Here is a 13,092-nt window from a genome sequence, read left to right as displayed (position 1 = left end):
TCAACTAATCAAATTTCCAAAGCAGTTGTGGCAAAATGGAGTAAAATCAACATAAGAAGCAACTACATCTGAGGGGTGCAAAGGATGGACAACAGCATTTGCTATCACCAGCCCCTCATTCTCCAGTTGTTGCCAGGGTTTGACTGCTAACAGTCAAACGAACAAACTGCTCCCTTTCCAAAGATTTGGCCCCATCTGAACACAGTCAATACACTCTGAGAATTATCCTCTCTGGGAATAAGAGGAGCTAACCCTATGGTATAATCATGTTCCATAGCTCCATAGGGAACCCAGCAAGGCTAACCCCAGTCTTCAGCATTAACCACATCCTCCTTAAGCTATCTTCTTCTGTTCCTCTTGCTACTTCTCTCCTCAAAGCATTCCCTTAATAAATTATTTTTAGGAGAATCTTACTTTCTGGGGCCTGCTTCTAGCAATTCTGACTAAAGCATCATCTTCTTGCTATTAACTATACTGAATAAGTAGTTTTTCTAACCATGTCACTCTGATCCAAAACTGATAGTATACATACAAAAGATTGTATAAATTGAGGTGGCCAGTTTTGTTTTTCATTTTGTCTCCTTAATCTTGCTTTAGTTTATTACCACAGCAAAGGCACTCACTCATTTTCAGTTCTCAACCTCACTATAACTGATGAAAATTATTTTATTCCTGTTACCCTCCAAGCCATCTTCTTTACTGATGGCAGCTTTTTTTCCTTTTTTTTTTTTTTTTTAAACATGATTCTTATCATGTATCTCCCCTGCTTCAACATCTTGGTGATTTTCCATTGCTTCCTGGATGAAGACTCTGCTCTTTAGCATAACATACAAGGCTTTGTTTATTGGGCTATGATTTGGAGCAGAATCATGGTAGACTCTCTCCTACCACACAGCCTGTGCACCATGTGCTACAGTTGTACTTGACAATTGCTTATTCCCTGCATAAGACACACTCTTGCTTGAATTCATGCTATTTCTTCTGCCTGGAATGGCTCTTCCTTCCATTTTTGCTTCTTCACAACCTCCTTATACTAGAAGACACAGCTTATTTATCAATTTTTCTGTGACACTGTTATTTACCGACCCAGCACTGCTTTCCAAACTCCAGGAAAAATTAATAACTCCTTTCTCTGTGTTCCTACAGTGCTAAGCACATATCTGTGTTATGATCTTGTCGTATTTTTGGTATTATTTATCAACGTGTCTTTCCCACGAGTTTGAAATTTTCAAGAGCTGTGTGATTTATCTTCATAGTTCCAATACCTATTGCATTGCTTCACATAGTATTTTCATAATATATTAGTATATGAATTCATAGTATATTAATTGAATGAGGAACTTGTTCTTAGGTGGCTTCATAACCTGACAAGTTGGTCGGTTTTGTCTTGTTGTTGACTTCAGTCATTTCCTGCTTACTGGAGATTTTGAAACCGAAGAGTCTTTGGACAGCCTTCTATTCATCTGCACCTCATGACTGAGCACACTTGCAGCCCACCATGGCATAAGTTTGTGTACTTTACCTCCTATACCTTCACATGCTTTCACACTCCCTATGATTTGCAACAAACAGGCTGAGAAAAAAACTTTCAAGTGACAAAAACAGGCCTGACGTTGAGCTCAGTAACATAAATGCCACCCTTCATTTCCTCTCAAAGATAGGAGGAAGGAAGGGGAAGTAAGAGAGAGAACAGTTCTTTATGGTCAATGTTTCTGATTCATCTATGAGTAGACTCTTATCAGCTCTTTCTAATTTTATTTTATTTATTTTATTTTTTACATTTTTGAGGGTCTGGATTGTGGATCTGGCTTTAGAAAGTTCAAATAAACATACTAAAGAACAATCCCCAGTATATTATTAGAAATTACATTAGTGATCCTGGATTAAACCAGGAGGTAAAAATGATCATAAAAGGTTCTATACTAAAGGAAAGCCGATGGTTAATGTGGCATAAAACCTGGATATGAGAATCTGACCTGATAATATTCATTTTTTTTTCCATCAGTCACATTCTCAGCCTCTGTTCCTCCATCTCCCTCTGACTTCAAAGGAATCACTGCGTGAAGAGCAAAGGCACAAAAGAATTGGGCTGATTAACCCCTCTGTTTGGAAATGGGTAGAGATTATAGACACGTTTTCTTCTTTCTGTGCATTGGACTATATAATCTCAATTACCTCAAGTAACCCCCCACCCCAGGCTGATGCATAGACTTGGATTATTCAAAAATTGCATAAAATTGGAAACAAGATATTAATAATAATCCATAATGGTGTGACATAATGGAAAACATGCTTATTTTCATTGGCTTTAGCTGGTACAATAAAAAAAAGTAAATTAGTTTAGAGACTTAAATTTTATATTTATTATATATTGACCTTGTTGTTCTTCCCTCATCACTTTATGTTATGAATGGGGTAATTAAAAAGAGTATACTTGTTTCCTGTTCTGCTACAGTACATTTTTTCCCTTTAAATGTGTTTGTGTGTTAGTCAACGTGTGTGTGTGTGTGCACAAACATTGATTATCTTAACCAAAGTTTGAAAATGAAATGTAATGGTAAAGGCCAAATAAATGAATTAGTCTGACCTGGTAATTGAAAGGGCATATATGAGGTATTAACCAGGAACCACTGTTGGACTTTTCATTCTCAACCCGAAATGAAAAGGCAAGCACAATAATCCTACATCACCTCTGGAAATGATGTCAGGAAATGTTTTCTCAGAGTCAGCTACTGGTCAAGACTTACATCAAGTTAAACAAAATAATGAAGGATCAGGGATTCTAGAAGGGCCAAAAGTTCGAACAGGAGACCTTTAGCCCCTCCATCTGCCATGCATAAGAATACTTCCTGTTTATTTGATAAGTGCTTATCATTTCCTGGAAGAAAAAGCATTTATAACTTCCATATTAGGGACTAAGTCCTCTGTTACCACCCTTCCTGTTGGGGATTCTTTTCCACAGAAGTGAATCAATACAGTGAACTACTGAATGCAAATAAATAACAACGACTAAAATACCACACAGGCCAATCTATCTAACATGTCTTATTAAACTTTCCCAAAATATTTGAGATTGTTCCATACTTCAAAAGAATTATATATAACTACACATGAATTTACCAAAGTTTGGCTTGCTATTTAAAATGTCTGTAGTAAAGACTCCATTTCCCTTAGGAGAGAAAAAATGGTCCATTTGGTGAGCTTAGTGCTTACCAACCAAATTTTGTAGCGACAATAATAGCCAGAGCCTGGACCTCCAAAAATTGCTTTAGTTCGAGGTATTTCTGCTCACAAATATAGAAGATCGTGAGTTATATACAGGTATTTCCATCATTACAAAAATAGTTGGGAAGTTTACAAAACATGAAGGAGTTTTTAAATTAATTGTATGATGTAGTAAGCCCCCAGCTGTAGTGGCTTGTCATTATTTTTTAGCCAACTCTTAAGCTTGACTTCCCAATGCCCCAAGAAAATAGAATGAGAAACTTGAACACAAATCTTTCAATCAGGTAACCCTAGAGTCTGTAAGTGGCAATGAATGACATTTCCTCAGGAAAATCTTGGAAATTACCCATGTCGTGCTTTTTATTAATCCACATTTAACCTGAAGCCCAGAAACTAACTCCCTTTCCTTTCCCTCTTCAAATTCTCTATTACCAACTGTGCTATGTTGAAGTTTATATGACAGGCCATTTCAACACTTTTGTTTAGTTAAATGGAAGTGCATCACTTTTAAAGAAAAGTCCGATTGCCAAAAAATATAAACAGCCCCAACTTTGATTAATATAAATATTTTAAAACCAGAACATTCTGTTACATCTTACAAAAACAATTCTGATGTAGCTGATGGGAAAGAAAAAGCACTTTCATACATTAGACGAATTCAACAAAATACAGCTGCAGAACCAAATTTTAAGTAAATATGAATTGTTAGTCTTTTCAGTGGGCTCTGGTATTTACTTAAATGGAGATATTTTAGAACACTTTGTATTTCCTTAGTAAAAATCAGGGTTTTTTGGGATAGTTTTACTTCTGAGGTAGCCAATTTAAATTTCAAAATCTTCTAATTAAAAAAAAAAAAAGTCATTCAAATTATTCTTCCTGCCCAGTTTAGGGTTATTTGTTATTTGCTAATAAGTCACCGGACAAGAGATGTGTGAAATGAATAGATGAAGAAAAACATTGACAGCAAAAGCAAGGTCTGAAAGGTGAAGTTAGTTTATTAGGCCCGGTTTGTCATGAATGGCCCTGCTCACATATAAAAGCAAATCCCTCTACCTTAGAAGATTAATTCTGAAGGAGGCACTCTTAGGTCAAAGTATACATAAGCGTGTGCCTAATCTCAGAGAAATCAGGCTATTTTCTCACAGCAATTAAGCAGAGGTCTGGGGTTTCACCCACAGTGTATTTAAACACAGGATACAATTAAACCCCAAAGTATTAATATCTTTGCTTTGCAAAATTGCCCAGGAAATAGATTTTGCCCTCTCTCAAATGAAAAGCAAGTCAAATTAAGAGAATAAGTTGATTCTTAGCTAAGTTGCTTGAAATAATAGTGTCATATTCTCTTCCAATTGCAAATGTCTTCTAGATGTAAATATAATTCTTGTTTTATGATAGAGTAAGAGTTGTAAGCTTTCAAATTCCTTTCACCTAAATAGCAAATCTTAGAAGTTTGCTTGAAAATACATTGTTTTAACACTGTGGCTAAATTTATAACTCAGTATATGTTAAAAATCAACTCATTATAAAAATCTGGGAACTCATTATTTACCACCAACAAATTATCATAACTGGGGAGCTTAGCAACCAGTGTGTAGTGTAAAAAAGTAAATGTAAATCTTAAGCAATCAAGTGTTCAGAGAGATTGCTTTCCACAGAGGTCTTTCTTGGAGTTGTTTTCTCTACTCATCTCAAGCAAAGAGCTAACCTTCTAGAGAAAATTATTGCCAGTTTAAAACGCTGCTTCATGAAGAAAAAGTAAAAGGCTAAATATAAAAGCAACAAAGCAACTTTTTGTTTGTTGCACATCAGATCTCTAAAGGCAAAAAAATCTTAATAGTACAAAAATTATATTTTTGTTCAGTTCTTAAAAAAATAACCCTTCTGGTACTATAAGATTTTGCCCATATTGCAATTATTGTTACTTCTCTCTTGTCTACATATCAGATTAGCTTTCCATTTTTTTGCCAAACCAAATTCGCTTTGGCTTTTTCAGAGAAGAGAGAGGTTGGTTTTGGAATACAAAAAGATAAATCAATAGTTTTTTGTTTAGATAGCTGAATCAATAGTTCTTTTCTTTTATGTAGGAGTTTCTAGCAAGACAATTCTTGTTATACTGTACAACAGGACATCCAGTGAGAAATCCTATAACCCGTGACACGCGGGCATGTTCTTATAAATTAATAAAGCTGGAAGAATGAAGCAAAATAGGATGCATTAGATACGGGAGTGTGCGTAGGGCTCCTGTGCACCTGTGGGTGGGGCTCACACTGGCTGATGTGTTCTCCCTCCTCCCTCTCCTTTGCTGCTTTTAAGAGAAGCTGAGTACTTAGGGTAAAGAGCATAAGGCCATGTGTCTTTGCAACGGGGCTGTAAGTAGTCAAGGTACTTTCTTGATGTGTTGCAGGCTATGTGAGAAAGCATGCAATCTGAATTTTACGCAGAATTGTTTTAACAGGACCAGTGACTTTAATAGTATTTCTTGCTGACATCACTGGCAAATTGGTCTATTCTGTAACCTTTAAAAATGCAGCATATCCCAAAATGAGTTACTTATTAAACAAATGTTCTTTTTTCTGAGTGCAACTGACCTTTAAATGATTATTTCTCAGCACTTGCAACAAAGAGAATCTCACCTATCACCTTTACACTTTTGATGCGCTACAGTGAATGGATCCATAACCTTTTCACAACATGTAGAGAACCTGCTGCATACACAACATGGAATTACAAACGCTAATGAGCACTTTCTCTTTTAAAGGGAAGTCTTATTATTTTATTAAATTGTTGCAATACACAAAAGGCCTGCAAAAGTATAAAAGTAAATCTCTATTTTGATCAATATGCAACCATTTTAGAAAATGTAACCCCAAAGTACCGGAGTAATTCACTGCTAATGATAGTTTCCATGGAAGCTTTCTCCCCTTAACTTCGAAGGTGTGTGTGTGTGTTTCTGTGGGTGTGGGTGTGATTTAGATACTGTATTTGATTGAAAGATCATTGTCTTTAGGTTTAGAAGCTTATATATTATTTGCAGGTAATTTGACCTAAACCTCTATGCACCTAGCCTGGTACCCCTTTCTGTTAACTTGAAGGAAAGTTTTTAAAACTGCAGAAGTATTGGTGAAATTCCTATCTTTAAAGGTTAGAGATATTAAGATTGTACTTTCCTCAGAAACAGACACCTTTGAAAAGATGTAATGAACATAATCAAGTCGTGGTTATTCTTAATTAAGTAGAGATGCTAATTATAAACTTGGTTCTCCAGGAAATCTGGCATGTATTTAGAAAAGCTAATGCTTTCTGGGATCTCTTTACTAGAGTAAAGAGATCCACATTACTTCAAGTCCCAATGGTCTTTTCATGAGCAGATAACCTAGTTTACACTTTTGTAGAGCTTCAGAATCTGATAGAGATTTCATTAGCCTAAATATTTCTCCACTTAAGGAAAAGCAATATCACAATCTTGAAAAATTCCAAGAAATATTTTTTTCATCTGAAGGATTTGAACACTCTTAACGAGTTAGTAGTCCATACTTTAGACATTTTGTAATCTTAAAACACAAATACCTGCTAAAGACTAAACTTCTTTCTTGCAAAACTGACCTTATTTATAAAATACTGTTTTAGATTTTTAAGTTCTCAAAATATCAACCCTCTATAGAATAAAAAGGCGATTTTCACTATTGTTTCTTGTTCCTTTCTTTTCCCACATCTCTTACAAAGTGAACATGCTGGAGTGAATTACAGAGAAATCTAAGACATTTTTTTATTAAATAATGAAAATGAGGTAATTTCAAATAATATTCACTTACGGTTTTCTTTTCAGCTCTGAGTTGGTAATAGTTTCGTAAAGCATGAGGGGCAACCACGAAGCTTCATCAGAGTAAGCAAAATTAATGTCCTTTGGGAAAATTGGGCTCTAGAGAAAAAAAAAATGTAATAGCAGAGATATAACTTATCTGACTCCCTTTAGTTTAATTTACAAAAGAACAAATCAGTTATTTTATTGTCATGTAATCACAATGAAAAATACATGGACTTAGACTAAAATGGTCCTTTGTTAAGACTTGCAGGGTCTTATTCATTAATTATGGTGGCTGCTGACAAACAACAGAGGAAAGTCAACAACAATACTGGATAAAATAATCATCAAGGTCTTTCATGTCTGTGAACTATTTAAATTCTTGACATCGAATATTTATAGTGAGTGATGCCCCTTTAACACGTACCATATTTTAGTCATCTCTCAGCACTGAGGACGCTCAGAAACCCAGATGCTCCTGACCTTCCCTCATACCCTCATTTCACGTGGTTCCATCAAGACCTCTCCCTTTAGCATCATGCCCGTTAGAAAACTGATACCAGTGTCACTGGTGGCTTTTCAAGTGCCCACTCGCTGTGGAGGTATCTCTCCCCCTCTTAACAATAATTCAGTTTTAGTCCCCCCTCCCTGCTTTCACAGGCAGCCCCTGTGAACCAGTTGTGTTTATTTTGCACTTATCAATACAATGTAGAATCAGCGTGCCTTACCTCCTTGGGGTTAGTGACCCCACCCTGTCTGTGAGCACAGACAGCGCTTTGGCCCACAGATGTGACTGGTTAACTGTACAAGCAAGGAGGATAAATCCACATAACAATACTTCATTCACCAAGGAAATCTGTAGTGGATTACAGCTTCTCTATGGTTAAGTCTGGTCTTAATTTACTGCTTTTATTCAGTTTTCAACCACAAACGAGCCCCTTATGAGGCATTCACTATGCAGAATTGACAACTCTTTTTATCTACTTGAAAAATATTTTTGGATAATAATTTATGGTTACAAAATATTTTAAGCCGTTTGAATAGTTATATTATATTCTTTCAGTGCTTAACGATGCAGTATCCCCTGTAAAAATGGAATGCCAGGCAATCTGGTAATTTTACATACAGTATTTATAACAACAGAGCAATTTGGCCATATAGAAACACAAATTCTTTTAAAAACTGCATGTTTCATAGAAAGTCTTTTAAAGGCTTTTTTTTTTTTTTTTTAAGACCTTAAATTGCATCTCAGGAGAAAATCAGAGTTCAGTACAGTGTCTGTAGGCGCTATGTACGGGTGAAAAAAAATAATTTTGGCAAGCATTGTATTTTATTTATGGGTTAATGTTTAAAATAACATATTTTAAGCACCCTTCAGAAGGAGGAAAAGCTACAGCTCTCTCTGAGGACACAGGGGAAAATTCATACACTGTTTATATTTTATACATGAAACCAAAATGTGTAGGCAGGTTTGTGCTTTTTCACCCTCAAACATATTCTTTTAATTTATATTCTGAATTAATGCTCTCTTTTTAAAAATCCGTGTGAAGGTGCTCATTATTATTGGGCATGGATTAGTTTTCAAGGACTGATTGCCAATAACTAAAACTATTCTGGAAACCCCAATAGACTTAAAAACATCATATACCTTTAATAAATGGCAAGTGCCAGTATCAGAGTTGTCACTTTAGATGCACATCTAGTATTGCTAACCAGTAACCCTGAATCTGGAAATGGAAGGCATGTAAATTAGGTGAAATGTATTTTATAAGCAGAGACAATGGAAGCTGTGTGGTTGATGTTCTTTGAAATGATAGAGTTCTTTTGCACTGCTTTAGATTAATTTAAACCGTGGGTACACAAAGCTTTATAACTTTCCTCTTGGCAGAATGTGAGCATTTTCAACTCATTGATACTTAGGGATTCTTCCCATTGCAGAACAAACCCCTCCACAGATAAATAAAGGAAAACATTCAACTTAGGGTTCTTGCCTGTTTTCCTCATTAGCCGCTACACTGTCTTGAGCAGGGAATGAGTGTTTGGGGAAAGGCATCCTTGGCATTAACAAGAAAGGGCATTGCTTTTACAAGAACAACACTGTATGATTTTCTAAAACATCTCTTTTTTCAGGTGCCATATGTAAATCATACTAAAAACCCAAATTATGTGTGTGCTTCAGGGGGGGAAACTACATAAATGTGCAATAGAAAAATAATGAACTGTATCACTTTGGTTAGTTAAGCAATCACTGCTTCTTTATAGACTCAAATTTTGTTTGATTTTCATCATAAAAAGCAGGTGGGGTTTGTTGGCTGTTTGTTGCTGTTGGTTTGAAATTTTCTTGAAAAGAATTCTTTATATTATCATTCTTGTTGTTTTAGAGCTTGTCACATTCTGCCTTTATTCTGGCAGCTAGGTTTCCTTGCCTTAATAGATGTTGTAATGAAGATATAAAAGAAAAGGTTAGAAAGGAGATAAACTAGGCAACAGCAGCATCAGATTCAAATGCCACTTAATAGACTTCCTAAGTCATTCATATTAGAATTGTTTCATGAGCAATCTTACAACTACTTTCTGCTCTTTATCTCAAACATATTAAAATATAGATAAAAGCCCCTTTAGGAATAGATGATGGAGGTTTGGAGTTATGACAACAGTCAGGGTTAGCCTTGTCAGTGCAGGCAGAAATAGTTTCTAATCAGCAACTATGGGTCAAGGAGCACAAGATTTCAGAGGAAGATTCGGTGCTTTCTCTCTGATCCACTTGGAACAAAAACCCATAATGTTCCAATGCCATTTACATTAGACCCTGTATACCCAGATCCTAGAGTCATTTTTCCTTCCTCTTCCTGCCAAGCATTACATGTGAAGTAGGAGTGGGAGGGTCATTTAACAATGAATTTCCCCATTGTATAGCCATTACAAAGCTATCCAGGCTAAATAACTTGTTGTTTTCTAAGTCACTGTGCAATTTCAAGGTTTTAATGGTCCTTAAAATATAATACCCTATGTCATTTATTTCCTGAAGTGAAATTTAGTGCCAGCCTTTGAAATTCATGTAAAACAAGTGGTTCAATATGGTTTGAAGAGAGAATAAGAACTTGATAAGCAATTAATCTACCTTGAATGCCTTCCTAATGGTTTGCACCTTTTCTCACTGATTTTTTTTTAAATCTAGATTTATTCAAAGGAAAAATCAAATAAAACATACATCCAAATCTTACTATAGCACATTTGTTAGAGTGAAACCCACACACAGTGAGGCAGGAAAGATTGAACATTTAAATAATATAAAAATAAAGGTGTTTCTGGTTGAATAGTAGTTAACTTGATTTTTCTTTTCTTGATGCCTTGAAGTATGGGAGAAGCAAAAATTTGAAATGGAAACCAGATAAATGAGCATAGAGAAGGGTCTCATTTCCTAGCTCTGCATGACACTTGGTTTGGGAAAAGAAGCTGTCCTCCTCTTAGTGCTGGTTTTCAGGGGTCAATGCTTAGGAATAAAAGTTAAGCCAGGGCATCATTGAGTCTGAACTGCCCAGCTACCAATAGAGCTGATTGTGGCTTGTGAGTCTGCCAATCACTGTATCACCAATGAGCCCAGAGAAATTATAGAGAACATACTAGCAAAGTCTTATTGTCTGAGAGACACTCTATAAGAAGAAGAGATTTGTTAGAAGACGGTGGTAACATATGGATTTAAGACCTCAAAGTAGAAAGACCCAAGGAGCCCAAGAGTAGAAGGGAATGGAAGAAGAGCACATCATCTCAGTGGTTAGTTTGGTCTGGCACATATTCATGCAGGGTGTCCAGTGAAAAGATTATGACTTTTCCAACTCAATAGAGATACATGTCTCTCCCTTAGCAGTGTGGGGCAGGGTGCAAATGGCAATTTCAAAGAGAGAGAAATCAATGAAAAGTCCAAGAGTCATCAGAGTAGAATTAACAGGGTCTGTGACAGAAACAGAGAGCATGCTCTTGAGTAAATGCAGGATACCCAGGAGTCTTGGCAAGTGAGGACACTTCAAGGGATATTCCTTATAGAAAAATGATAACCACGCCTGAAGGGATAAGCATGAGATCCAACAAGATAATGTTGGTCCAGACTGGGACTGAGACTAACATCATGCCTATGAATTTCTTAGTGAGGAAGTACTGAAGATTAAAGAGAAGTTCTATAATATCATACTTTTGCATAAGCATGATAATTGCATGCATACATATACACATATGCATATTCCTAAATTAATTGCTTGGTAAACACACATTGCCTTCACCCAAAATATTGGGTTAATCATGAACAAGAACACTGGTTGCCAGAGTCCCAAGCTGCAGAAGCTGCAGAACAGTTACACAGGTGCCAAGTAGAAACACCTGAAATGTGAGTGAGCCGAGGTAAACATTCCATCAACATTTTTGGCACCTAGCAAAGACTGGACTTGATTGAATCTGCTGCACATCCGGTAACCCGGATAAGGACTACATGCCTATCATCTGAATGGAGGTTGTGTCTGATTTGAGTACTGCCAAGTAACCCAATTTTAGAATAGCACAAATTTTAATTATATGTTTCATTTAACTGGCACCTGTCCTTGGAGGCTGTCATTAAATTCTAACAAGCTATGATGTGGGAACTATTATTATCTATGATTTATAGAGAGGCAAAAATAAATAAGGAGAGAAATAAAGGCAGAAAAGATAGGCTGGGAGGTTTAGAGGAGTGGTAGAAGAGGAAGACTAGAGATTCCACTGGTTAAAAAGAGCGCCATGTCAGTTACCTAGAAAGCTGGTAGAAAATGAAAAAATTCAGATTCTTGAATTTCTGGTGTATGAGGTTCAGTTTTACTAAATTCCCACCTTGTCCAGCACTTCATGTTGAGGGGAGAACACACCACTCTTTTCCTGGTAAACTGGAGGAAAGTCCCTCTTCGATAAAATGCTTGACCCTGAGACTGAGCCAGTTTTAAAACAGGTTTCACTAATTAAAATCCCACTCTTTGACTTCTACTGACAGAACACTGAGGAGGAAAAGTCTGAGGAGAGAAGTAGTTAGAATATAGAAGAAATGAAACGGATAAAACATATTAGCAGCCGTTAATGCAGAGTAGTGGGTACATGGGGGTTAAAAACATTATTTGTTTATGTTAGTGTAAATTTGAATATTTCTATAACAAAATATTAAAACAAATTCAATTTAGATAAGCATTTAAGTATTTGTGTAAACTTATCTTGGCAAAGTTATTTTATACTGTAAAATTTGGCCATAAACATAAGAACAATACATCTCCTATTAATTATTTTATATTACTATTCTTATATTAATGATCCCACTGTAACTATACCAATTTCTCCAAAAAAATGTAAAATGAAAAAAATCTGTATGTTTTTTCTAGTCCACATTCATACACAGGTTTTTCCCCTATAATAGCTCTAGGTTTCTAGATTAAATGCCAAATATGCTTCCCGTTTAGATCAAATTTAGTTTTAACTAAAATAATTAGCCCTTGCTTCTAATTCTAATGGAAATGTAAGACTCTTAACTATTCAGTGATACTATATTCAGTACTGCTGCTAACGGTGATTTATATGAAATAATTAGCAGACTGCTTCTGCTGTAGCTACATGCAAAATTTGTCCTAAACCAAAGGCAAAACAATAATAAAAACTACCACCTTTTAACCTTTCCACATATTTAAATAAAAAATGTATACTGGAGCCCACATTAATAAAGCCTGGGAAGCACGGAAGAGTATTTTACATTCATCTGTACTTCATCAGACAGGTTCATGACCTCAGTAGAATTACTGTAGCTCCTGCAGTTTTTAAACCGGCATGGGGAGGACACAAAATATTGTTTTATAATTAGAAAATTTTACTGGAATTGGCAGAAACAAGAAAACACACTCCAGTACTGAATATAGGTTCTAAAATTAGCACGTGTAAAACCAAAGATATTGAATGGATTGGCTTATAAAACTAAAGATATTGAATGGATTGGCTTTGATTCGTACAGGTGCCAGTAAAAGAAGTGACTAAAAGAGACTAAGTATTTCATAAAGAGAGCT

At 35.7% G+C, this 13,092-nt stretch overlaps 1 protein-coding gene across 6 annotated transcripts in view; it reads right to left on the bottom strand.

Annotated features, from left to right (window-relative positions):
- The window catches only part of ADGRL2 (adhesion G protein-coupled receptor L2), a 623,949-nt gene that overhangs the window by 364,312 nt on the left and 246,545 nt on the right, over positions 1 to 13,092 (bottom strand). For all 6 annotated transcript variants that reach the window (XM_079147428.1, XM_079147431.1, XM_079147427.1 and 3 more), the window contains one exon: positions 7,038 to 7,144. The gene's annotated coding sequence lies outside the window, so the exon portion shown is untranslated. The remainder of the gene's footprint in view (positions 1 to 7,037; positions 7,145 to 13,092) is intronic.

This window comes from Sciurus vulgaris (genome assembly GCF_902686455.1).
Source record: "Sciurus vulgaris genome assembly, chromosome: 1".
NCBI lineage: Eukaryota > Metazoa > Chordata > Mammalia > Rodentia > Sciuridae > Sciurus > Sciurus vulgaris.
The sequence above is the reverse complement of the archived record's forward strand: the minus strand, read 5'-3'. Positions and strand labels throughout refer to the sequence as shown.